Source organism: Anoplophora glabripennis, unplaced genomic scaffold, assembly GCF_000390285.2.
Source record: "Anoplophora glabripennis isolate ALB-LARVAE unplaced genomic scaffold, Agla_2.0 scaffold237, whole genome shotgun sequence".
In the NCBI taxonomy this organism is placed as follows: Eukaryota; Metazoa; Arthropoda; class Insecta; order Coleoptera; family Cerambycidae; genus Anoplophora; species Anoplophora glabripennis.
In genome coordinates this window covers 535,868-562,415 of record NW_019416676.1, presented here as the reverse complement: position 1 = coordinate 562,415, position 26,548 = coordinate 535,868, and positions in this window count along the sequence as shown.

Below are 26,548 nucleotides of genomic sequence, written 5' to 3'. Positions count from 1 at the left end.
GCCAAAGTTTTTTTCGTTCTAGAACATAACACAAATGTCAAAATAATTTGTCATTTTTTCGAAATTTATTTATGATTTTATTTATTAAACAATATACGTTTTAAATAATACAACATATCAATACAAAATACTAACTATTATAAACAGGACGATTATAATTTATTTTGCACTACATGTAAATTGAAAGTACCGATATTGCAGTGCAACTTTTTCAATTAAACAATTAATTTTTACTGTTTATTAGGCTGTTATCGTTATGATAGTCATCACACCTAAACACGCTTCAAACGAATTCATAATTGTCTTATTTCATTGCAGTTTTCGAAAAAATATCGTTCCATTCTTGAACGCAAAAGTACCATTTCGCATTCTAGAAACAAAAATAACTATTTTGTTGCTTGATGATCATCTAGAAATCATTTTTGATGCCTGTTCAGTATTCTAGAACAACAAATCTTACTTCTTTTTCAATATTTTAGATAATAACTTTATTCGAATGGCATAACGAAAGTCAAGTAATAAAATTAGACGATTTCTTCACAAATTTATGGACTGTTAACACATTTAATAAAGAATTAATGGTTGGAAGCACATGTTGAATGGACACTTACAAGTTCGTAAATGTAATTTAGCAATATAAAATGTTATTCGTTTTTTTATATCGGCAGATGGAGAACACGGATCCTTTGCCGCTATCAATTTCGTTGGACGCACCGTTCCTAATTCGGTGAACTATATAAATCGCAATAAATGTAGCGTTACTACTGTAACAGTTAATCTCTTATTACAGCTATTAAGTAGTTGACAAAATGCTTTTACTGTTTTGTTTTTATTCGGTCCTACTTTTAAAGTTGCCTATAAATCCAGTTTTCATTGGATCTACATGACATTTTATCGCTGCGTAAACCGTTAATGTATGTACTATACAGGGTGTCCATAACATAAGTTTAATAAGAATTCTAGAGAGAAAATAGCTTTAGTTATGTCACAATTGAAATATGTGTCAATTTCATTGATGTGATCACTAAGATACAGAAGTTCAATTATCTTTATCCACAAGCACCTTATAATCGGACTTTTATTCACACTTATGAACCGTCTAAAGTGATATTTTATGCACTAGTGGAACAATGTAACTTTCAGTAGTAGAATAATGTAAAATAATAAACCTATAATAAGTCAAATTTAATTTATTTACTTATTAACATTAACATTTACATTTACAGTAATAGACATTTCGTTTTTTGTGCTATCACATTTAACTTCCTTTCCGTTAATAACAACCCTTGTAGCATTGTTGCCATCATTTTAGGAACGCATGACTTCTGCCGAAGTTTGTGAAGAATTTGCACAAGTTACGGATGTCTCTTCTTGTAAAGCTACATTTTCCTTGGATTTTCAAGGGACAACTTTTGATGCGTTTTTTCAAAGAGCCACCTTCACTCTACAGTTCCTGAAAAAAAATAATTTCTAGCTGTCATACAATCATAATTATGTCAACTACTAGAAGTGACGAAACATAAGAAAAAAAAATGAAAAGTCGATTATCTCGAAAATTATCAATATTTTAATGGGGATCATAACACAAAGTCCCGTTAATTTTTCACGTAGAATTCGATAATGCCATAAAAAATATATAGGTTTCCATTAAAAAAAATTAAGTTGGTACCTGTCCAGGAAAAACTGAACACCCTGTATATGCAAATAACCAGAAACCCCCATTATTAGTGCAACATAAAATAATTCACTAACAACAAGGTAAAGAGATATTACCTTAATCATTAAATATTCTTTATCGGAAGCCCCAATAAAAAATTCTTGAATATGTGGTCTTTCCAATACTGCAGCTTTTGCTTTGTATCCTCTCAATTCACTCTTCAAATAAGCAGTAAGTTTGTTATATTTTCCAATATCTATATTTTTGTAGACCTTTATAGTAGCCTTCAACATCGAATACTTCGACCACATAGATGAAATTGCATATTTTTTCTTCAAATTTAAAGAATACTATAGAATTACTTCTTCAGTTATCGTCATTGCTCTCCGTTTTTCCTTACATTCGTTAAATTCGGCGAACGCTTTTTCGTAATGTTCCCTGGATTTCGCTGGCAATAAATGGAAAATTGCTTCTTGAGCTTCTTCAAAAACAGCCACAGAAACACAATTACTTTCTTGCATTTTTATCAAATTTAGATAGAACTGTTTATTAAATAATTGATAATAAACAACCATAGCAACCAGTAAGTATAGCAAAACCTACCATGTTCCATTGAGTAGTAGTAAGAAATATCAAGTTCTGCGAATATTTTTTTTTATTAAATTCCAATAATTCTGACTCCACAAATATGATTGTGATGTGATTATGGATAAAACGTTGTATTGCATTCGTGTTTTAATTGCCTTTTATCCACTTAAGATTATTAACCGTTCGAACTACGTTCTCGCGTTTAAACATTCTTGCGTGGATAAAATGCTACTTAAAACACTTACATATACAATAAATAACTATTAAACATCATTAAATATTGATATATTTCTAAATTTTCACAAGAATTTGGTTGATCCTGCGAAATTATTTAACGAATCTAAAAAAAGCTATGCACGGAAATAATGCAGGTTTTGATTCTTGAATATACTGTACAAAAATCTATAGGATTTAAATCAGGTGTACCAGGAGGCCAAAACTGAGGTCCACCACAGCCTATCGAGTATTTGAATGCGCTGAGACAAAACAGTTCTCGTGATAGTCTTCTGAGAAGTAAATACATATTTACAAATAACCGTTGAAAACCTCCAAAAAATTGAGTGGAGTTACATCGAGAGATCTTGGCGGCCACTTCTAAATCTAATAAACCAGTTTGGAATTATTTGGTTGAAAAAAAAACTCGAACTTTTCTGTTACAGTAATTTTTTGACGTTATGATTATTTCTTTCTCTTCGACAGGCGTCGAATAAATTAAAGAAAAGACACCATGCAACAACCCTAATTACCTAATCTCGCAAAACCCGCGCTAATGAAACGATCTCTTTTTACAAACGGCCCTTTTTACTTAAAAGGACAAGTAGAAAATCACGACACGCCGTGCAGCACACACACGTGCGTCCCCCTGAAAGGGGAATTCGACAGGAAGCGCTACAAAGTGTTCTCCACGCCTACGTAACGAAAAACCCTCACAATAGACCCGATCCGTGGATTTATGGTCGCCCAAATTACATACTGCAAGTCCCGACATAAAGCAGAACTGCCCTGTTGAACATTGCAAGAAATGGATCTTTAAAATTTAATGCCATGTAGTTCGTCTGTCCGCCTATATTGGAGTCTCGTTTGTATCGAGAAATATCAGGTTGTCCATAAATATCACTCAAAAGTACAGCGCAGGGGTTATGGATATCGTAGGTCTTTGACCTGGACGACTATGATATTAACTGCAAATTAATAAATAAAAAAAAATGATTTCTCAAAAAATGACATGTACAAAACAGTCTAAACAAAGGCAATTAATGAAATATAACACTGGATAACATGTGAAATAAAACATGAACGAAAAGCAATGTAAAAACAGGTGTAGCATCATTTTTTATTTGAGTAATTTTGCAACAAAACAAATATATATGTATTATTAAAAAATTCATTGACTATTTTTTCAAGTAAAATGGGGCATTAATTAAATGTTTAATGGGAGTGAAACAGGTTTGTTGATCTAATTAATTACTGCTATCTGATATTAAGGTTTAAATTATTGATGTATAATTGCAATAGCAAAGTCAAAGTGAAGATGTTAACTTTTTGATTTTTTAATAAAACTCATAATTTATTCGAAATAAATAGATATCTTTGTTGAATATTAAAGTAGACTTGTTGCGGTGAATGATGGAAAAGAATAAAGAAGATAAGTGACCACCTCTGCACCTCTCACGCCTTTCTTCTTCTTCTTCATCTAGTGGTTGGTCCTTTAAAAGTCCCATAGCACTGCGGCCTAATTAGGCCTATTGTGCGTCCCACTACTAGTCCTATTCAGCAAGTAGATTTGTCCTTTTTACAAAGTCCAAAAGCTTCCTTGCTGACACTTCTCTCAGTTCCTTGGGTTCCAAATAGGGTCTCCCAAGGAGCGCCATTCTGCTACGTGCAAATCCCGGGCACTCGCCCAGGATATGCAGAGAAGTTTCATCCGCCGATTCACATCCTCGGCAGACCGGACTGTCTACAAGCTTTAGCTTATGTAGATGTTTCCTAAAGTGACAGTGTCCCGTTATGAGTCCTGTCACTCTCCTGAGCCGGATTCTATTCAAGCTCAGTAGCTCATTCGCTCTTCCCTTCGAAGGATACTCCATAAGCTCCTTAGAATGGCTATGTCCTGGCCTTGAAGTCCAGTATTTCCTATGTTCTGTCTCTGTCCATTTGCCCAGAGCCCGCCTGACCACACTGGGAGATGTGCCACAGAAGGGCTCCGGGCCAATGAACACTGTCTCGGATCCCTTCCTAGCAAGTTCATCCGCTTTCTCATTTCCACAAATGCCTTTGTGCCCTGGCACCCAACACAGTCTGACTGTATTGTTGGTGGCCAGTTCAGTCAGCATTTGTAAACAGTCCCACACCAGTTTTGAACTTACCTTGTGTGCGGCTAAAGCTTTAATTGCAGCTTGACTATCAGAGAATATATATATGAGTTTACGTCTATAACCTCTACGTACATTCTCTGCCAGACACGCCATTATCGCGAAGATTTCTGCTTGGAATACAGTAGGGAACTCCCCCAGACTGTAGCTTGCACTCCATCTGGGTCTGAGTCCATATATTCCTGCACCCGTCCCTCTGGTCATTTTGGAGCCATCTGTAAACCATACTAGGCTCCACCTTTCCAGGGTATTAAACCTTTCCTCCCACTCGCTTTGATCCTCTATTCGAGTCTCAAATGGCTTGTGGAAGTGAAACTTTGGAACCATCTTGTCGGATACCATCCCAAGAATTGGTTCCGACATAGATGTATACACGCCTTTAATCTTTTAGGATTTTTTTTATCAAGTCCTCACATAACAGTGGTTCAATTTGAGTGATATGCTCAATTATGTTTTCCTTCAGATACTGAATGGTTAGAGGATTATCAGTAACTTTGCTTTTCAAAAAAACCCTATAACAAGAAGTCTACTGGGGATAGAACGCATGATTTTGGTGGACAATTAAGATCTCTTCGATTACCAACCGTTTCAAAAGATCGATTGTTTCCGTTGCTGTATGACATGTTGCACCGTCCTGTTGAAACCACATATTCTGCACACCAATACGCTCCAATTCATCTCCATAAAAAGTTATTAAATCATCGTTAAAAATCAAGCACCATTCACAGTAACAACGTTTCCAGTCTGATTTTCGAAGTAGTAAGGATCAGTTACTCCACCAGACCAAAAACCACACTAAACAGTTACTTTTTGTGGAGACACTGGTTATTCCAATATTACTCGTGGGTTTTCTTCGCCCCAGATACGACAATATTGTTTGTTTACATATTTACCAATTTAAAAATGAGTTTCATCACTAAAGACGATTTTGTTAAAAAAAAATCATTTTCCTTTTTCACTGCAAGAGCCTAATTAACAAATGTACGGCATAATCTATGATCAGTTGGCTATAATTCTTGTGTTAACTGTATTTTGTAAGCCTTCAAGTGAATATCCTTATGCAAAATATTGAATAAAGCGATTTGTTTAATGCCTAATTGTTGTGAACGATGACGAATTGATATATTTGGTTCTGCAGTGATACTATCATTGACATTTGCAATATTCTCTTGTGAACGACCAATACGACTGTAAATTTTACTTCCTTGATCTTGAATTGAAATTTATTCACAATATTTCGAATGGTGCTGTTTGTTGGACAATTTGTTTTTCCATATTTTGTACTATATATTCTTTCAACTTTTGCATAACTGTCACCAAATTTAATAATAATTTGTAGCAATAAAGACACCCTGTTCAATCGGATACTCCTCCATATTTATTAACCGCCATGTCTCTACCTAACAGCTGTCAAAAATCCAAAATCGTTCTAGGACATAAAAACAGAAATGGTGGCACATTTAAAAAGTTAACTCAAATTTAAATACATTAACATAACATTCTACTCCCCTTATCTGTTGTACCTTTCTTTCTAGTATAAAATAGTAGAATAAAATTTTAGAAAATGCCAAGGAAGTATATGAAAAAAACAATTGATTGTTTGGAAGATGTGAACTTAAATGAATACTAATACTAAGATAACTATAATAAATATATCGAGTTAAGTAATTTTCGAAGAAAACTAAATTTTTGAAACAACGACAAATATACAGGGTGAATCATTAAAAAAATACGAGTTTGATTTATATCTCCGTAATACAACATTTAATTGATTTGTTTATATATTTTGTGGGTGCACATGTTCGCAAGTGACCCATTTTTAAGCACAACGTCGCCGGACGCACCACGGGGTTCCCGGAAGACGACCCCTGCAGAGTGGCGCCAAGGAGCAGGGACTTCTACCAGCAACTACCAAATTACCTACGACCGAGGGCACTCTCCAACGAACATTTACACCGTCAACACGTTTTTTCCATTCAAGTTTTCTATACATTAGTTTTCAATAAAATTCTTTATTATTACCGTTGAGAGAGCGTTGATTTCTTGCTGTACAGCGAAAGCAAATTTATTTGAGATCCCAAGAAAATTTCATCAAACCTTTGGTCTTTATTCCAAATAGAAAGGCAAAAAGATTATGGGAGGGAGGGGATAGTTTATTGGTCAATAGAGAAATGGCAAGAGCAGGACGTATCTACTAAAAAGGAGGAGCTTACTTAGTTAATTTTTACTTCATATTTTATATAAAAAGGTAATTTCTGTGTAACATCGGCACCATTGTGTAGCTGATTTACTTTACGCGTAAATCTTACGGTAAAATCAGTGGTTCTCAACAAGTTTTTGTATTAAAAATTCATACATATTTATTTTAAATAAAATAAACTGTACCGCTGTACCTACTGAAATCATCCTGTATATAAATATATACACAAAAAAGGACAATGTCCTCTCACATCTCTTACATTTCACATGCTAATTATTTTATAATTAAATATAAACTTAATACACTCCTTAGCATTCTACAAAATGATACATTTAGTAGTAACTGCCCTATGCTATTCAATGCAAACCATGTCATTATCATCACAAATTCGAGAGGTGTACCCACCAAATTGCTATGTACATATATTATTCTCTAGCTGCAGATACTACACAATAGAGAACATGTTTTTCTCATGCTACCAGAACTATATATGCGCATGTTTTATCACTGGACGTTTAAAAAACAATTTGTCATTGTATTGTAATTGTAGGTTGTCGTACAGTTTCTACAACTAGACATCTAACTCGTCGATGAAGAAGCTATAAATAGATATTCACCATCCATTTTAATATCATTTGAAAATTTGTAATTTTTATACATGGTGTTTCTTAAGTAGAGCTCAAAAATCCAGGGGTATATTCTGTGGCCAAAAATAAGTTTTTTTTTGTTATATAAATGTGGGGTCTTAGGACAGCCATTGTTCAGTTACAGCGTGTCAAAAATAAAAAAAAAAATCAGTTTTTAATTTTTAATTTCTAAACCGTTTGAGATAATTTAACCAAATTCGGCTTGCGTACTTAGTATGACAATAGGGGTGAAACAAAAAATTTCCAGCTCTAGAAACTTACCAGTGGCGGATCATCGACAATTATTTACCAAAAAAATATATCACCCTGTATAATATCACACTTTCATAGAATTTCATTTTAATATTAAAAAAGTAACTTAAAATTTCAAGTTGCCAATGTCGGAAAAAGTAATTTAACGAAATGAATGTATTTTTAAATATTGTGTCTGTAACCAAGGGTTGTCAGTAGTAAACAAACAATATTTTTTGAGTTAAAATCACGTTGAAATCCTAAAACCGAGACTGAAAAAATGGGAAATGTGGAAAATCTATATACAACAAAGAACTGAAGGAATTTCAAGATTGGAAAATCAAAGAAGGGCTGAAAGGCGTAAATGAAGATGGTTTGCTGGCTTATTTTTTTAATTCAAGTGAGAAATTAGCTGCATCCACATTGGGGACTAAATATTCCATGTTGAAATCAACTTTGAGAGTTTACAAGAACATTGACATTTCTAAATTCGGAAGACTAGTGGCACTTCTAAAGTCTAAGCACAAAATTCTCAGCGAAAAAATCCAGGGTGTTAGAAAGAGAACAAATCGAACAATTTTTGCCTGAAGCCCTAGCCTAGATGAAGATCATCTTATGAATAAGGTAGGTTCTACTGAATAGTTTAACTGAGTTATATTTATTAAATTTGTTGTTTTTAGGTGGCGTTGATATTAGGATTTTTGGCGCTTGCCGTTGCGAGGAATTGACCCACCTAAGCATAGACACTATAGAGGGCAAAGGGCAGTATATCCACATCATGATTTTAAATACTAAAACGAACAAACAAGAAGCTTCGCTGTGTTAAATGAAGGATTTTGTGTTAATCCAATTGAATTAATTAGAAAATATTCTAAGCTAAGGCCTCAAAATGTGCGGCATAAAAGGTTCTTCAGCAATTTTCAAAAGGGAAAATACACACGTCAATATGTTGGTATTAAAAAGCTATCAAAAATCCATTGTTCTATTTGTTCTCTTTCTAAGGCCTTGGATTTTTTTGGTTGAAAATGTTTGCGCTTATACTTTAGAAATGCCACTAGTCTTCCGAATTTAGAAATTTCAATGTTCTTGTAAACTCTCAAAGTTAACTTCAACATGGAATATTTAGTCCACAATGTGGATGGAGCTAATTTCTCACTTGAATTGAAAAAATAAGCCAGCAAACCATCTTCATTTACGCCTTTCACCCCTTCTTTGATTTTCAATCTTGAAATTCCTTGAGTTCTTTGTTGTATATAAATTTTGATTTCTCCGGAATGATGCCTGCTGTAGCCGCATTAACTTTTTCTAAAATTTCAGATGGAATTTCCACATTTCCCATTTTTTTAGTATTGGTTTTAGGATTTCAACGTGATTTCAACTCAAAAAATATTGTTTGTTTGTTTCACACCGAATTTGGTTAAATTATTTCAAACGGTTTAGAAATTAAAAATTAAAAACTGATTTTTTTTCAATTTCTGACCCGCTGTAGTTGGACAGTGGCTGTCCTAAGACCCCACTTTTATATAACAAAAAACTCTTATTTTTGTCGACAGAATACGCCCCTGGATCTCTATTTAAGAAACACCTTGTATATTCCTCGTATCCACTATCACAGATCTTCAAGTCCGATCTCCCTAATTATTTATGCACTAATTCTTCGAATGCCTCTGCCTTTCCTCATCCCATAAAACAACTCGTTTTAACAGAGATGGTGGAACTATTTGCGGTGTACAGTTACACTGTAACTCAATCTCTGTCTCAAAATAATTGCGCGACATTGTACGTATGCACAAGTTTTCGCTCTGATTCGTTTAGTTTATCGTCGTGAGGCTAATTACAGGAATCACTTGAAAATCTGTTCCAAATTGTAAGCCGAGTATGTTTAAATGCATCTAGCATACAAATTTAACGACAAAATTAGTGGTTATTAGAGATGTCTCTTAAATTTCATCCATTGTAACGAAAACGCCGGTATATATAACAAAGTTTGCTCACTAAAAAGTCGACATTGACCTTTACTTTACAATTCAATAGATAGGTAATAAATCAGTATGATTTATGAATATTTACAGAACAATATTACAATTGTTAGTAATTTATACTTATTCCATAAGCCTAAAATCATTAACTGATTATTAAGAAATGATTTACAATTAATTTAAAGTCATGTTTAACTTTTAAATCAGTATCTTGCGAGTCACTAACTTTTGCTACCTCATAACTCATCACAGTTCAGTTATAAAAGTTACTAGTGACTGCTACTTAAATTCTATAAATGATGACTTTTAGCTCAAGTCAATAACGTCTATTCATTTTAACTCACGACTGCTTGCGACTTGATCTTGATACTCACCAATAAATTAGAACCCATCTCTGACTTTTAGTGTAGATACGTAAGGTATAAGTCACTAGCAATTCTTAATCCACATAAATTAGCAGCTAAAAAATTATTCATGACTCGCAAAGTCAGGGATTTGTATTTACTTTAAATCACACGTGATTTTTAGGTTTTAAGTGCCTTAAGATGATATAAGTCACTAGCCATGACTCATTATCTTTCAGTTATAAGTTAAAAATCACTAGTGACTGCCACTATCGACTATTAACTTAGAATTTATAAATGGTTACTGACTAGTAAGTAGTAACTCATAATTCCTAGTGACTTGCAAGGTATAAGTCACTATTCCTTTATAATTCAAGATTACTTATGACTTCAGCATCACTACTTTATGTGTTATTAGTGACTGCTAGCTCATAATTCATTGTGACGTGTCATGGACCATTCCTACCTATTCATTTATTACTAAATTTTCGATTTATATAATTTCACACTGAATATGAAAAATGTGCAGGTGCGCTATTTAATTGCATTCACATGTTTCTCCTTATATTTAAAGAGACGTCATCAAGAAGAACCGAAACTAATTCAATAAAGACCTCGATAAAGACAAGTGGACGTGGATACATATTACAAAAAAAAAATCGATAAAAAACGAAACGGCACAAATATCTCCAAAACCGTTAGAGATAGGTATAGGGAACCTATACACAGTTTGAAAGAGTTTTAAATTTGCTAACTCCCAAAGTAAAAATATACTGGGTGTCCCATTTAAAATAACCAAGTTATTGTGAATGTTTAAAGTTGAGGGAAGTATTCAGCAGTTTTTTGAACACCCTGTATAATACTAAGTGACGACAAATATGACAATTTATAACTTCAAGGATCTAAAATAAACCCTCCAAAGCTGCTTCCTTAAAATTATTTTTTTATTGCTAATATTAAATTTCTACGCTATGCCTGCATTTTCACTAAAATTGAAATATCTCACAAACTGTAAGTCCTAGGTATGCAGAACCTTTAATAAAGTTCACCTATTTTTTTACGGTGCTTTCAAAAATGCAGTAAAATACAGGGTGTTCCATTTAAAAATACATAACTTTGATATGGTACGCTTTTCCTGGACACCCTGTATATTTTATGTATAATATTTTATGTATTAATATTTTTAAAATGTAGCCGTAATCAACCTACATATACCCACCTAAACAGGTTTCTGTAACATTTGCCGTTTGGTCCCTAGCGAGTGGCCCACCCTGTAGATATTGGAAAATATAACAAGCTTACTGCTTATTTGAAGAGTGAATCGAGAGAATACAAAGAAAAAAAGCTGCAGTATTGGAAAGAGCACATATTGAAGAATTTTTGACTGGGGCTTCCGATAAAGAATATTTAATGATTATGGTATTATCTCTTTACCTTTTACATGTTGTTAGGTATATAGTGAACTTTTAGTTATTTTAGGTTGCATGGAGGTTTCTGGTGCCTGTCGATGCTGCGTATTGACAAATTTGAAAACTAGTGACGTACAGGACGTTGGCAGTTACCTACTTGTTTCAATACCTGACACCAAGACGGGCATTTCGAGAAAATTTACAAGTATAGAAGACGGATTTTGCATGAATGCTGTTGAAATATGTAAAAAATGTATTGCTTTGCACCCAATTCGTGTGACACAAGACAGATTCTTTTTAAGATACATCAATCAAAAATATACTTCTCAGCCTGTTGGAATCAACACATTGGCGAAGGTAGGTACCCTCAATTATTGCTTCATTCCTGAATATCGCAAATCCAGAAGCATATCCTGACCATTGTATGAGGCACACTTTTTTGGCCAATAAAGGTGATGATCTTACAACCATCAAATAAATTAAATTTGATTTATTGTAGATTTATTAATTTTTCATTATTCTACTAGTCAAATAAAGTTTTTCAACTAGTGGATAAAGGATCACTTTAAACAGTTCATATGTGTGTAAAAGTCCCTTTATAAGGTGATAGTAGATAAAAAATGTATTCACTTGTTACGAGTGACAAGTAGTTGTGTGATAAAGACATATTAAATAGTGGCATGAGTTTCAATTCATGCGCTATAAGTGAAGTGATTTATAAGAGAGTTCATAAATGTTCATAATGCTGTAAACAATTATATAAGTTATTATTATAAGTGATTTATACATATGAAATGTTCTTAAAACAATAATGACTCATATAGTAGTGACTATAATCATAAAAAAAAAACATAAAATACACCACAGAAATGAGACAATTGAAAATGAGACTATAAGTGAAATAACTTATAATTCAGTAGAGATTTAAATAAGTTATGACGCTAATTGATTTATTCATTATTTAAATCAAGATTAAATCTTCACAATTCAAAAGTGACTTATATGAAATTATTACCAGTCATACATTAGTGACTTACGCTGTAAGTCAAATAACTTATACCAATATAGGTTACAACGTAGTGACTTACAAGTGATTTATGCATATGTCAAGCCAGATGGATTACATGTTGATGTTTCAGGATGACTTATATGGAACTATTACACAGCCCCACAAAAAAAAAGTGCCAGGTCAGAAAGACAAGACCATGGTATCCATATGGTTTTGGGGTCGCTGAATCCGAATCCGGTGTCCGTTTGACACGATTATCTCTGGTTTAAGGTCAGTTCAAGGTCAAATATAGAAAATCAATTGTCAACAAACTAAATCTATGTATCTATACATTTTTGGGATCGCCGAATTCGAATCCGGTGTCGATTTGACGCGATTAGCTCTGGTTTAAGGTCAGTTCAAGGTCAAATGTAGAAAATCAATTGTCAACAAACTAAACCTACGTATCTATACGTTTTTGGGGTCGCCGGTGTCCCCTTGACGTGATTAGCTCTGGTTTAAGGTCAGTTTAAGGTCAAATGCAGAAAATAAATTGTCAACAAACTAAACCTACGTATCTATACGTTTTTGGAGTCGCCGAATCCGGATCCGGTGTTCGTTTGAGTCGGATCAGATCTGGTTTAAGTTCAGTTCAAGGTAAAGGTGTAAAGCCATTTATGTTTATTGATCCTATGTAAGACTATCTTCAAAATATGGCACTCTTATTTCAATGTGCGTTAGGTTTATAACATCCATGTTTGAAGTGATTTATCTAATAATATCATTGTAGTAAAATTCTTCATCGTTAGCAAAATATTCCTTATTTCTGTACTGATGGTTAAAAGGTTTTCCTTTTTCGGGTTTGTTTGTTTTTTTTTTAGCCATGATATTACGAACTCTGCTCCATTCTCTGTCAGGCCCAAATCTCGAACATCCTTTACTTTTTTTGTGATATTGTTTCTGTCTTTTTCACAACGTGATATGGAATATATTCGTCATCACTAGTATCACTAGCAATATCAGTGATAGTTTCATTGCCACCCAAATTTCTCCCTTCTTTAATATCTTGGTGAAACCTTTCTCTCTGCTCAAACCCAATCAAATTTTTCACTTGGGTTTAAAACCAAAATATTTATATAAGCATCTTTCGTATGTTGATTGATCTATTTCTTTTAGAAAGTATTTAATAGACCTGATCGCTTCAAACGAACATCAGATTCGGATTCAACGACCCCCAAAACGTATAGATATGTAAGTTTACGTTGTTTTCAATTGATTATCCACATTTGACCTTGAACTGACCTCAACCCAGATCTGATTGAGTCAAACGGACATCAGATTCGGAGTCGGCGACCCCAAAAACTTATAGATATGTAGATTTACTTTGTTGGCAATTGATTTTCTACATTTGACCTTGAACTGAACTTAAACCAGATCTGATCGAGTCAAACGGACACCGGATTCGGATTTCGCGACTCCAAAACCATATGGATACCATGGTCTTGTCTTTCGGACCTGCCACTGCCAAGTCATCCATCACCATCAGTGACATGGGTCAATCTAATGACTTAAATGATACAAGTCAAGTGACTTATCTATATGCAGCTGTAGGACAAAATGTTCGAAATTTGATAGCGACATCGGTGATTTATGCGCTATAACTAAAGTCATGAGAAGTGTATTAATGTATGGAGTATGCAAACTAAGCTCCACTATGCGGTGCATGTAACCGATCAACGTGGCACCGAAAAAATTAAATTATAGCGAATTTATGCTGAAACCGGCCCGTTCTGTTCTATAAACTCGCGTACAGCTCCCGTAACATTTTACGGTCTCAGCGTAATACATTACAGTGGAGGAATTTATGGAACCTTGGGCCATACATTTGGGCCGCGGCAATTTTCCTTACACCTAAGGTAATGGGATAAAAGCACATTAAAGTTACTGCTCACTTACCACGAGGATAGCCATTAATTTAAATTTAACCTTAATGGCGACTTCACATAATACAACTCCGCAACTTTCTGTATTGTTTCCCGAACAATACGAGGCGCCCTTCAAATAATTTATACTGATAATTCGAGGTGCGCGGAGGAAGTTGTGTGTTAGACGCGTGGAGAATCGTATTAACCTCCTTTTACGTGATACCGAATGATGTACAGCTAAATATTATTTTTTTTGCTCGGTGTAATCTTTGTCTTGATGTTAGCTGCCGCATCTGTCGCCCTTCTATTCCTGAGTACGTATTATCTATTTTTGATAGCTCAGATGACGCTGCACATAACTGAATGCGTAATACTCTCGTATCTTTCCCATGCCGTCGACATTACTGGTTCATCTCCGTATTTCCGGTACTAGAATACCAAAATAAAGAACGAGGGTATTCATTAGAATTCTATAAGAGTGGTTACATGTTCAGTGACCGTCCTTGCTTCCTATAAGTGTCCCCCGAGAGGAAAATATCAAGTTCTCTAACCTGTGTCTTGTCACACACCCTGATGCTCCACCCCTACCTTATTGGATGAGCCTCGGCGATTTCTACCAATTCAGTGACGATTGCAGGACCGGATTGGCCTTGATTTTTACAATATTTTTTTGCAGTAACAAACGCGTGGTTTCTAAAAACCTTGCCTGAAAATCACTTTATTATAGTACTTGTATGGATTCAATATACATTAAATGTTTTTTTCTTGAATAAGTTATGAATCACATTTTAGAAAAAAAATGTATTTTTACCGTAGAAAAGAGTGCTTGAAGTATCTTAAAATTGTATCTTCAGTTCTGTAATTAACATCCTGCCCTTCATTATAAAGTTTAATATACGAAATCATTGTTTATGTGTGGATGGGTGGCATATTATTATTTTTCTGTATATAAGTTGTTTCCTAAGTACGGTATGTAACTTCAGGACACAATTCTTATGGCGTATAAAGAAAAAAGTTCCTATAAACATGTGGACGGAAACACTTAGATTCCGAGATACAGGGTGTTGAAAATTTAAAAAAATATATTTATATTTGTAATAAATTTGGATCAATCAATGTTAGGTTCTTAAAATTTGGTAGTTATTGTACAGGGTTAGGCACACAATCTTATTGTGAGTTTATTATTGAAATTACAAAAAAGTTTTTAATAATATAAAAGTTTTAGCTTTTTTAAATTAAAGAATTTTTTTTTAATGGGACATAAATAGTGCATACTTAGCTTCGTTAAATTTTTCTGTTTTCAAAAATATATAATATGTTACTGTTTGATTCAGGACTTTTCGACATATTTCCGTTTAAAACTATTTAAAAAAAAAACAGGAGGGAAATTTATGCCTGACGGATCGCAATGGCTATGGACGCGACACGCGGAACAAACAAAGAAATAATGTTTAGTGAGAACGAAAAATTTGAAGTTATCCGTCTATTTTATGATAATAATAAATAAAAATCATTCTTAACTTTATTAACTTTGACAGAATTTTAATACCTAATTAATAAAAACCAACTAAAACACAAATGGTCACAGATGCTCAATGTGACCGCCATTATTATTGATGCACTTCGTATATTCCTCATTAATTTTCAGAATTGCATTTAGTATGAAATGGGAATTAAATTCACTTCAATTTTGTATACATTGATCAATTTTATGTCTTAGTTCATCTAAGTTTACACTAGTTTCCTTATACACCTCATTTTTTACGTAACCCCACAGAAAACTCTCCAAGGGTGTAAGGTCTGGGCTATTTGAAGGCCATTGAATATTTCCTCCATTACCAATCCACAAATCAAACCTATTATTTAAATAAATTCATACTGCTCTGGTTCTATGTGGAGGCGCTCGGTCTTGGTGCCAAATTAAATTAGTATAGTCCATCAGCGGTAGGTCTTCCAATTTGTTTTCTGTTTGATATTCAAGAAACTGCAGGTATCTTTCCCTCGATAAATAGTGGGCCAATGATTTTATTTCTCAATATACCGCACCAAACATTAAACGATGTGCATCCTTGACTATTACAGTGAGGATTTTCCTTTGCCAAGGTATGAGTTTTTTCTATTATAAATGCCAGCTGTTGTAAAAGTCGCCTCATCAGTCCATAAAATATTTTAAAAATAGTTTAGTCGTCATTTTTCAAGCGCAGCATTTTTTTGCAATACTCTAATCTCTGAATTTTTTTATTTTGGGTGAGTTTTTGGACCGGCATAGTTTTATGGGGGCGGTATTTATATTTATGTAACGTTCTAATAATTTTACTTTGGCTTATTTCCAACCATCTTGAAGCATTTACTGTGGACTCTTGTGGCCTTTCTACAATAACTTAATATTTGAATTTACCATGGTAAACCTCGAATGAATATCTGCTTACCTTGAAAATATAGTAATGTAGTTAAATCTAATCCTTCATTTGGAACAATTCTTCGTTTCTGTCTTCCAAGAGATTTTGCTTCTTTAAATCCTCGCTCAATGTCGTAAAATGCAACTCGAGATGGAATTGGAAACCCGGGATGCAAACGAGCATACTCGGCGCGCGCTGCATTCACATTATTATTATTATTCTTGTAAAATAAACGGACAACTTAAAATTTTTCGTTTTCACTAAACATTAGTTCTTTGTTAAAATAGTTTGTTATAGGAAATAAATTAATGATGATAAACAAACTTTTGTCAAAGTCATTTGTTTGTTTCGCGTGCCTTTTCCATAGCCGCTGCGATCCGTCAGACATAAATTTCCCTCCTGTTTTTTCAAAAATAGTTTTAAACTGAAATATGTCGAAAAGTCCTGAATCAAACAGTAACATTTATATATTTTTGAAAAGAGAAAAATTTAACAAGGCTAAGTATGCACTAATATATAGAGCGTTCAATTTAAAAAAATTCTTTAATTCAGTGGTTTCCATTATTCAATTGTTTTTTCTAATACTGTATTATAAAAATTCATAAAAAAGCTAAAACTTTTGTATTAAAAACTTTTTTGTAATTTCAATAATAAACTCACAATAAGTTGTCAGATTATTAGGCCAATCATTATAGCTTTCTTTCGGGAAAAAAATACTATTAGAAGTTTTTCTGCGGAATATTGTTCAGAAACGTGTTATAAACAAAATATCAAAAAATCAACTCGAGACTAGTTGGGAAACTTTGTTAAAACAATGGTCAAAATTATGAAAAAGTAGTTTTTCGACTGGCGTAAAAAACTGTTATTCATAGAGAAAAAAAGGTTTATACAAAAAAGGTAGGTATTAAATAAATGTAAAATAAGATAAGTCCGATTAAATTTCGATAATTTGTTTATGCGCAAGAGCTGAAAAATGGTCGAAATTGTCCGCTTTTTTCAATTGCTAATAATTAATGCAATTTTCATCGCAGACATTTGTAATTCAGGATTTTTGAAGCTTTTTGCACCCTTAATAAGTGGTAAAAATTTCAGCCCCAAAACTTCATTAGCTTGGCTTTGGCGGAATTTGTTATCTAAGAAGATGCTATTTTCAATTCATTTTTCCCAAGCTCACAGGCGTTGTAGGGTTTCGATCATTAGTTGTTTTTGTACCTAAATAGTTGTATTGACATATGCATTAACTGATAATTTAATTTTTCAAATTTAATTTGTTTAAACATGACTTTGAAAAAATGTTAATATTTATTACATCGTTAAGCGCGCATGCTAAGCCTCGCCTTCCCCTCTCATTCGCTAGACCAAGTAATAGAACGTATCGCCGCTATCTTCTTTTTCGAAATTAAATAGCTAAATTCACCTTAATGTTAATTTAGGACATGAAAATATAGCTCTTAATGTATATTCTCTCCAAATTTAGGCTCTTAATATTAATAATTAAGGTCACTGCGATTAAATAAATAAAAAAAATTATCTCAGCTTCTAATCAACTTACAACAACGATTTTTTTTTAAATTTGAAAAAAAAACTAAAGTAAAGAGGTTACTATTTTATTTTATAATAATTACCTATCTTAACAATTTAATAAATATTAACATTTTTTCAAAGTCAATTTTAAACAAATTAAATTTGAAAAACTAAATTCTCGGTAAATGTCTATGCCATTACAACTATTTAGGTACAAAAACTACTAATGATCAAAACCCTACAACGCCTGTGAGCTTGGGATAAATGAATTGAAAAATAGCATCTTCTTAGATAACAAATTCCGCCAACGTCAAACCAATGAAGCTTTCGAGCTGAAATATTTACCACTTATTAAGGGTGTAAAAAGCCTCAAAAATCCTGAATTACAAGTGTCTGCGATGAAAATTGCATTAATTATTAGCAATTGAAAAAACGGTAAATTTCGACCATTTTTGAGCTCTTGTGCATAAACAAATTATCGGAATTTAATCGGACTTTTTTCATTTTATAGGCTTATTTAATACCTACCTTTTTTGTATAAACTTTTTTTCGCTATGATTAATAGCTTTTTTACGCGAGTCAAAAAACCACTTTTCCATAACTTTGACCACTGTTAAAACAAAGTTTCCCAACTAGCCTCGAGTTGATTTTTTGATATTTTATTTATAACAGGTTTCCGAACAATATTCCGCAGATAAACTTCTAATAGCATTTTTTTCCCGAAACAGGCTCTTTCATGTCTATAATGACTGGGGACTGATTAATCCTGTACATTGGTAAAGAGCTGCATTTTCAGTATAAAGTCGATTTTTATCTAAAGCCAGTGGCGTAGTTAGGCGTGAGTCAGTCGACGTTGTCGTCATAAAACGTGGAACGCCAATGGATTTTTAAAAATTTTTATCATTTTCGGATATTTTTGTTGCCGTTGATTTAAATAAATAATATTTTTTTAAGAATAGGTTAGTATTAGGCAAAAATTCAAGACACCTTTTTTGTTGTAAAATGTTAGTTGAGTTCGAAAATAATAAAAATGTATCCATTATCGTTCTACGTTTTATGACGAAAACGCCTAACTACGCCGCTGGCGGCACATAAAAATTGACTATACTAAAAGTGCAGCTTTTTACTGCCAAATTTTAAGAACCTAACAATGCCTGTTCCAAATTTATTTCAAATATTAATACACATATTTTTTATATTTTCAACACCCTGTATCTCGGAATCTAAACGTTTCCGGCCACATGTTTATAGGAACTTTTTCCCTTTAAATACCATAAGAAATTGTGTCCTGAAGTTACGGACCTTATTTAGGAAACACTGTATATGACTTAGTTATTTTTTGAAATATCGTCGATTCCGGTCCTGTGGGCCTAATATGTTAGAGTCCCTGCGTTACCTACCCTATATTGCACATGTGAAGGAGGCGTCACATGGACAGGAAAAGGGAGCTCGGGGAATTACAGGCATCTTAAAACAGGTCAGAGTTTGCAACCACCCCGCATCCGTCTTCCTGGTATCTCATCAAACATGTGGTTTGGGGATGCAAATGGAAGAGATTAGGAGGACTCGACGTTCAACCAGAACAACATGCGGCGGTCGGGGCACTCGCCGAGATTGACAATTATTAGAAAAGAACGACAGGAAACGGGAGCTCAGACAATTGGTTGTGAGTTATGATTCCGGCGTCTGAGATTTGAAGGAAAATAAGATGTCGTATGCTACTCCTAAAAATGTATGTACAATTACACACTAGAGCATTATTTTGACGCCACAGTAGGTAATGTAAAATAGGTGAAAGTGATAAAAATTATTCTTAAAACTAAATAAATAATACAATAAAAACAAATGCAAAAACATACTTATACAAACATAAAATTTAAAGTAACACTTTTTTAATTTGAGTGATACTGGGACATACTCTGTTCGAGATTTAATATCAGAATAACCAATCATTTGGTGAACCAGAGACACTTTACATACGATGATGTTTGATCGCGAAAAAGTGTAAATGTCGGGTATAAGCTCTAGGAATATGAAAATCAATCATTCGTAATACATATATTTTCACATATAACTTTATTATTCAAGATCTTATACAAGAAAATAACAGAATTTAACTTGCCTTTTTTGAGATAAGCTCAATATATGTCTATTAATGACACATAAAGTGTAATTTTACTAAGAGTAAGGAAAACTGCATGGTATTTTTAAGACGAAAAAAAATCTAGGCATTATTATTTTGTAATAGTTTTAGAAAGAATATCATTTTTAAATACTGAAATATTTTCCCAAGACAGGTTGCGACATACTTAAGTGAAGAGTAAAATATAAATACAGGCTGTCCGGTTCGAAGTCGCCATTTACTTGCATATTTTAGATGAAACACTCTGTATATTATTGCATTATCGACAACATAAATTAAAAACACGTCAAAACTGTTGAAGCGTCCCTGTACCTAAATCTAACCGTTTTCGAGATAATCGACATTTTATAAAAATTTGATAGATGCAAGCGTTTCGAAAATTCCTTATATCCTTCTTCGTTCTGGAAACTTTCACTTGCTTTTCGGAATACACAAAGAACATAAGATACACTACCTTCCACTATCAAAATTATCTGAAGAAAATTATACTATACAAATATCCTATTTCGTTGTTTCACAAATGTGAAACAACGCATTTATGAAAAAAATAAAAAATATTTCAATTTTCTACAAAGAACGCTATTGTATGTAGCTCGCTCAGTTTCATTCGTGTCCATTTCCTGAATTGTTGCAAAGTCATAGAAGTGCTGCTAATAATTCTGCTTCATGGTGAATGTCCCATGAAAATAAAATAAATTGAGAATGTCTTTATTAAAATAATTCCTTTGCATTTTTCTTGTCGAGCAAATACTTGTAGAATACTGAATGCCTATATCGGTGAAAAAAGAATTTGATTTTCTATAATATGGTGCAAAAATATACAGGGTGTTGCATTTGAATTTAAAAAGTTTTGTTGGATTTAAGTTTTCATAATGTAACATAAAAAATGGTTCACTTGGTATAATATTCCTCTGGTAATTTTGATAGTGGAATGTAGTGCATCTTATGTTCTTTGCGTGTTGCGAAAAGCAAGTGAAAGTTTCCAGAACGAAGAGGATATAAGGATTTTTCGAAACGCTTGCATCTGTCAAATTTTTATAAAATTTCGATTATCTCGAAAACGGTTAGATTTAGGTACAGGGACGCTTCAACAGTTTTGACTTGTTTTTAATTTATGTTGTCTATCTATAGATCTTTAACACTTAGAAATTGTTTTTGTATGTGGCAAAGCCATGTTAAAACTTCTTCTTGCATACTTATAAGCATCTGTTGAATATAAGCTTAACGTTAAGGCAAACGACCTAAGCTCAGGTGAATACTTTTTACGAGATTGTCATTTTCTTGATCTTTTACAGATTTCACCTAATATTCCAGACGCTGATTCCTAAAAATACATATTGTTTACAGACACAGAAAGAATAAGTATTTTTTAACTTACATGAATGATGCATTGAGCAGTTTCTGTTAAGTCATATTTCTTTTTAAAAAATTTCAGAAGAGAATTAAGGCTACAAATTCTGGCTTTTAGACGACTCTTTGCCTGCTGCAGACTTCGGATCTTTATTGTTTGCATTCTTATTTTTTTCTTACAAATTCTCCAGTTTTTTCTTGTTCTTTTTGGACTATCCATGTCAGAAGTATGGCATTCTCCAAAATATCGTGGATAAGGCCTTTTCCTAAAAATGAAGAATTATCTTTTCCAGATGTATTTTATATAAACACTTACGGTAGTGTTTATATAAAATAAAATGGTAATATACAGGGAGTTCCTAAATAAGTGTCGCAACGGAACACTGTATATTCCTCTTCTAAAAAGAAACATTCTTTTCCTCTTCCATTTTTCTCTCCGGGCTTTCGTTTTCGAGATACACGGTGTCAAAACTTTCATTTTTTTAAAATTTTTTGTGAATATCTTAGGAACCGTTTGAACTACAGGACTGAGTTTTTCTACACGCATTACCACTATTAATAGCTATTTTTCTGCACCCTTCTCGAATTCATTGAACGTGCCAGGGGTGGAGATTTTAAGGTATCGTAAATGTTCCCCCCCCCCTAACTTTTACACCACTGGAAAAATTGACATTTGACAGCAAATTCTGAAGCGCCAATGAATTTTACACAAAAAGAGTTCTCTTGGCTCATTGCTCTAAAGTCAACCGTTTTCAAGAAAAATTACATTTCATGAACAAAAACAAACATTTTGCTATCGTTTCGAAAATGTTTTGTAATTCAAAAGATATATAGTAATAATTAACAAGTTTAACGAAATTCAACAACATTTGCCACAAGTAGCTATTAATAGTGGTAATGTGTGTACAAAAGCTCAGTCCTGTAGTTCAAACGGTTCCTAAGATATTGGCAAAAATCTGAAAAAAAGGTTTGACATCGTGTATCTCGAAAACGAAAGCCCGGAGAGAAAAATGGAAAAGGAACTATGTTTCTCTTTTCAAGCGAAATATACAGTTTTTCGTTGCGACACTTATTTAGGAACACCTTGTATAAATAGGTAACAAGGTAGAATTTTCTTGGTATTTTTTAAAATGTACTGAATATAAAAATGTTAGATAGGTAAGCAGATAGCAAAATTATAGGGTATTAGTTGTAGATACTATACAAAGGATATATATTTTGTTAATTATATTTTTACAACTTACTTCACGTTTATAATTTTATTACGATTGGGTGAATCCATTCCTATTTCTGATTCAGTTAAAGTTGATCTATGTTTTGGTGATGTGTCACCAAATTTCAAATATATTTCAGAAAGATCTGTAGCCTTATTTGTAGTGGATAACAAGCCTGATTGAACACTCAGTGTCGATGACGATGAACATGTGGATATACTTTCTGGTATTTGTTGTGGCAAGTGCAATGGTTTTGTCAGAAAATCATTAATCGCAAACTGATCAGAACAAACAAAAATGTTGTCGATAATATTGACATCACCTAGGGAGAGCTTCCACAAGTTTCTCCGTTCCAGATTCTTAAGAAATCTAACAAATACAGGTATTACTTATAATATTACTGAAACAGGAAAAAATAAGTTGAACAATTAAAAAATATATCTTTTTAATAATTTAGATAATGATTTAGTCAGTATTTATCACTTCTAATTAAGCACTAAATGTAAAACACCCTTATGTAATTCCTCAAACGCCGCCCATGTTGCTTGTTTACTTACCTGTCAAAAGACCGCTGCTGGCCTTTTTTAAATAAAACTTTACAAATAACACACTTTCTAACCATATCTTAGCACTAAATAAATGACCATACATAAAAACTACACAACAGTAAGAGGAAAATGCCACACTAAACACAAATAAACTCACAACAAATACGTTAATAGCGGCTAGGTACACACTTTTCCTTTGACAGATGTCATCGACAATCTTCGAAATGCGGACGTAGGCGGGAATATTAACTCGACCAATGGAAATTTGTGTCTCCTGAAGATCTGATTTATTTATGTATATTCGCAAACAAATACATCCAAAGCTTCTTCTAGTGGTTACAATTCGTTGGTACTGTCCATATGAAATATCTGAAATTTCTTGGGAACATCGATCGTTGAAACAATTTTCCCAATATCTCCTGAAACGTTTTTCCGAGAACCACTATTCCACATTTGTTGCGCAAGTTCCCGTTGAATTAACTACTTCTACATATGCAAATTTGCCATAAGTTGTAATTCGTAATTAAGACGGTACATTGTGCAAAATCACTTCTTTACCATAGCACATCCGATTAATTTCCAGTGTCCGTGTTATTCTCTTACACTAATTACTACGACTCTTCCAAGAACGTTATTGTGATTATTTCCTAACGGCTTAACGGTCTGGCACGCCGTTTACGACCTAATCTAGAAATTAATTACGAAACTATAAGGAAGCTTCGTGGAATTAACATGTAAAATACAAGTGCCGTCCATGCTGCATGTAAAGACGAGAAGAACAGTCTTTGTTGTTGTCAGTATGTCTACAAGGAAAAGGTATTTAATAGTATTAAAGCGTTTTGTCGTAATTGGTATGAGCCGTTGGAGAAATTGAACTTTTACCTGTACCTACCGTCGCACATGTCGTATTGGAACGTTGTAAGCGAAATGAGGTTATACGGAGTGTTCCAAAAGTAACGTAACTACGAATTTGAAATACTAGAATACCACGATTTAACTAAATACATAGAAATCTGATAACACAAGCACGCAAAAAAAACAGAGTTTGAAACTCCCCTGTATTTTGACCCGATGAAAACGATCGAGCTATCAGAAATGCTCCAACGTCAGGATTTTTCCCTAACCTCAAAAAATAGCTTAAAATCAGTGGAAACTTCAATTTTTTTTGTTTTTGTCAAGTTCACAGACTTATTAATAGGGCCAAAAGGGGCCAAAAACATTTTATTCCTGCACTTATTTCTCTAAAATACTTCCTTGTCGAGGTACAGCCGTTTTTAACCAATTTTGAGCATTATTAAAATTCCTAAACACAATTTTTGTTTAATTTCCATGACCTACTATTGCTATGTTAGCTTCTTTTAGTTCCTGCCGACTGCAGATTATTTTCGTTGTTTTTGCTGATTGTTCTAAAACGGCTACTCCAATAAAGAAATGTGGCATAACATTTTCTTTTTTGAATTTGAAGGTTTGTCAAATTATGTCAAAAAACTACGGTGTTGCCATTTAAAAAAATATCGTTTTAGTAGCTACTGCAGAAATCTGGCAACACCGGAAAGAATTATTTATAACTTTTTCTTTGTTATGTTATTTCTTACAACTTTGCATTTGGAAGTACTAGTCTATCACTTCAAATAAAAAAATTGACCTACGTTAGGTTTTAAAAAAATAGCACTGTATTTGTAACTACTCCAAGCAAAAATTCCAGGTAAAAGATGGGTTTGTACTAGCGTATAATATCAAATTTTCATAAAACAATTCTCAAAATAATGTTTCAAGCATTTGAATTTCGATATTAGATGTCAAACTTTTATTTATTAAGTAATTAATACGACTATCCTATTTTAAATTGTTATTTTTATATTTTTTATACTTATCTCCAATTATTCTATTGGAAATATTTAGTTCTAGTTAACCTCAAATATGGCAAATATGAACTAGTCTTTCTAAAACTAACTATCAAGAGTTTAGGAGAAAAATGGAAATAAAAGTTGTTAAAAATCATTTTGTGCAGTGTTTTTAGTCTGCACAAGATTTTCCAAATAACTGTATCATCTGAAAAACTAATCACTTTATCTTTTATTGGCAATAAAAACAGATCATTTGCATAAAGTATAAATAATGTAGGTCCCAGAGCAGTACCCTGTGGCACCCCATTTACTGTGAGGGTTTCACTAAAATTATTATTTATTTTGACAAATTGCTTTCTGTTCATATTGAAATATATGGCGCTGGTCATTATTTTTATTTAAATGTTTTTGGATATAGGTCTTACAATTGACAGAAAAAAATGTTACATAAGATAATTCGAACAATAAACAAGTTAATATTAATACAAAATTACTTATTATAACTATTAGTAACATTGAAAACACAATTAGTTTGTGTTAATGGTTTACATCTCCCTATTTTCTGTTGTAATGTCATCTTCTATTATGATTAAACTTTCTGGTAGTAGGTATAGTCTCTTGGTTTCAATAATCTCTATACGATGCTCCACATGCAAATATAAGTAAAGCTTGAGCGAATGGCTGTTACTGTGGCCTATAATTTTAGTAAGTTGCTATTCTCCAACTCTCTTTTTGACCAAATTTGAGACACAAGTTGCTCTTGCAGAGTGATTGGTTATTTTAACTCTCTTGGTGTCAATTCTTCTATTAGAAGTTGTCAATTTAAATGACAAAGATATACAGGGTGTCTCATAGTTAGTGTCCAATAATTTACCACTTGATTCTATTGCCAAAAATAAGAATATTTCTTCATATAAACATGTGCCAAGAAATGCTTCCTAAGGGAGCTACGCCCCCCTAAATGGGGCCTCAAAAGATTCATTTTTTTAAAAATATTTTTGAAATGGGTGCGTTTTTTTTACCGTACGTAATAGGAATCTTACATTGATCGCAGAGAGTGTGTTTTTAAGTACTTAACAGTAGTGGTCGTAGGTAAAAAATTTTATTCCCCATAACGACCATGGGATACCCATAACAAACTTTTCTAAGAACTTTTCACGTTGGTTGTTTATTATAATGTATA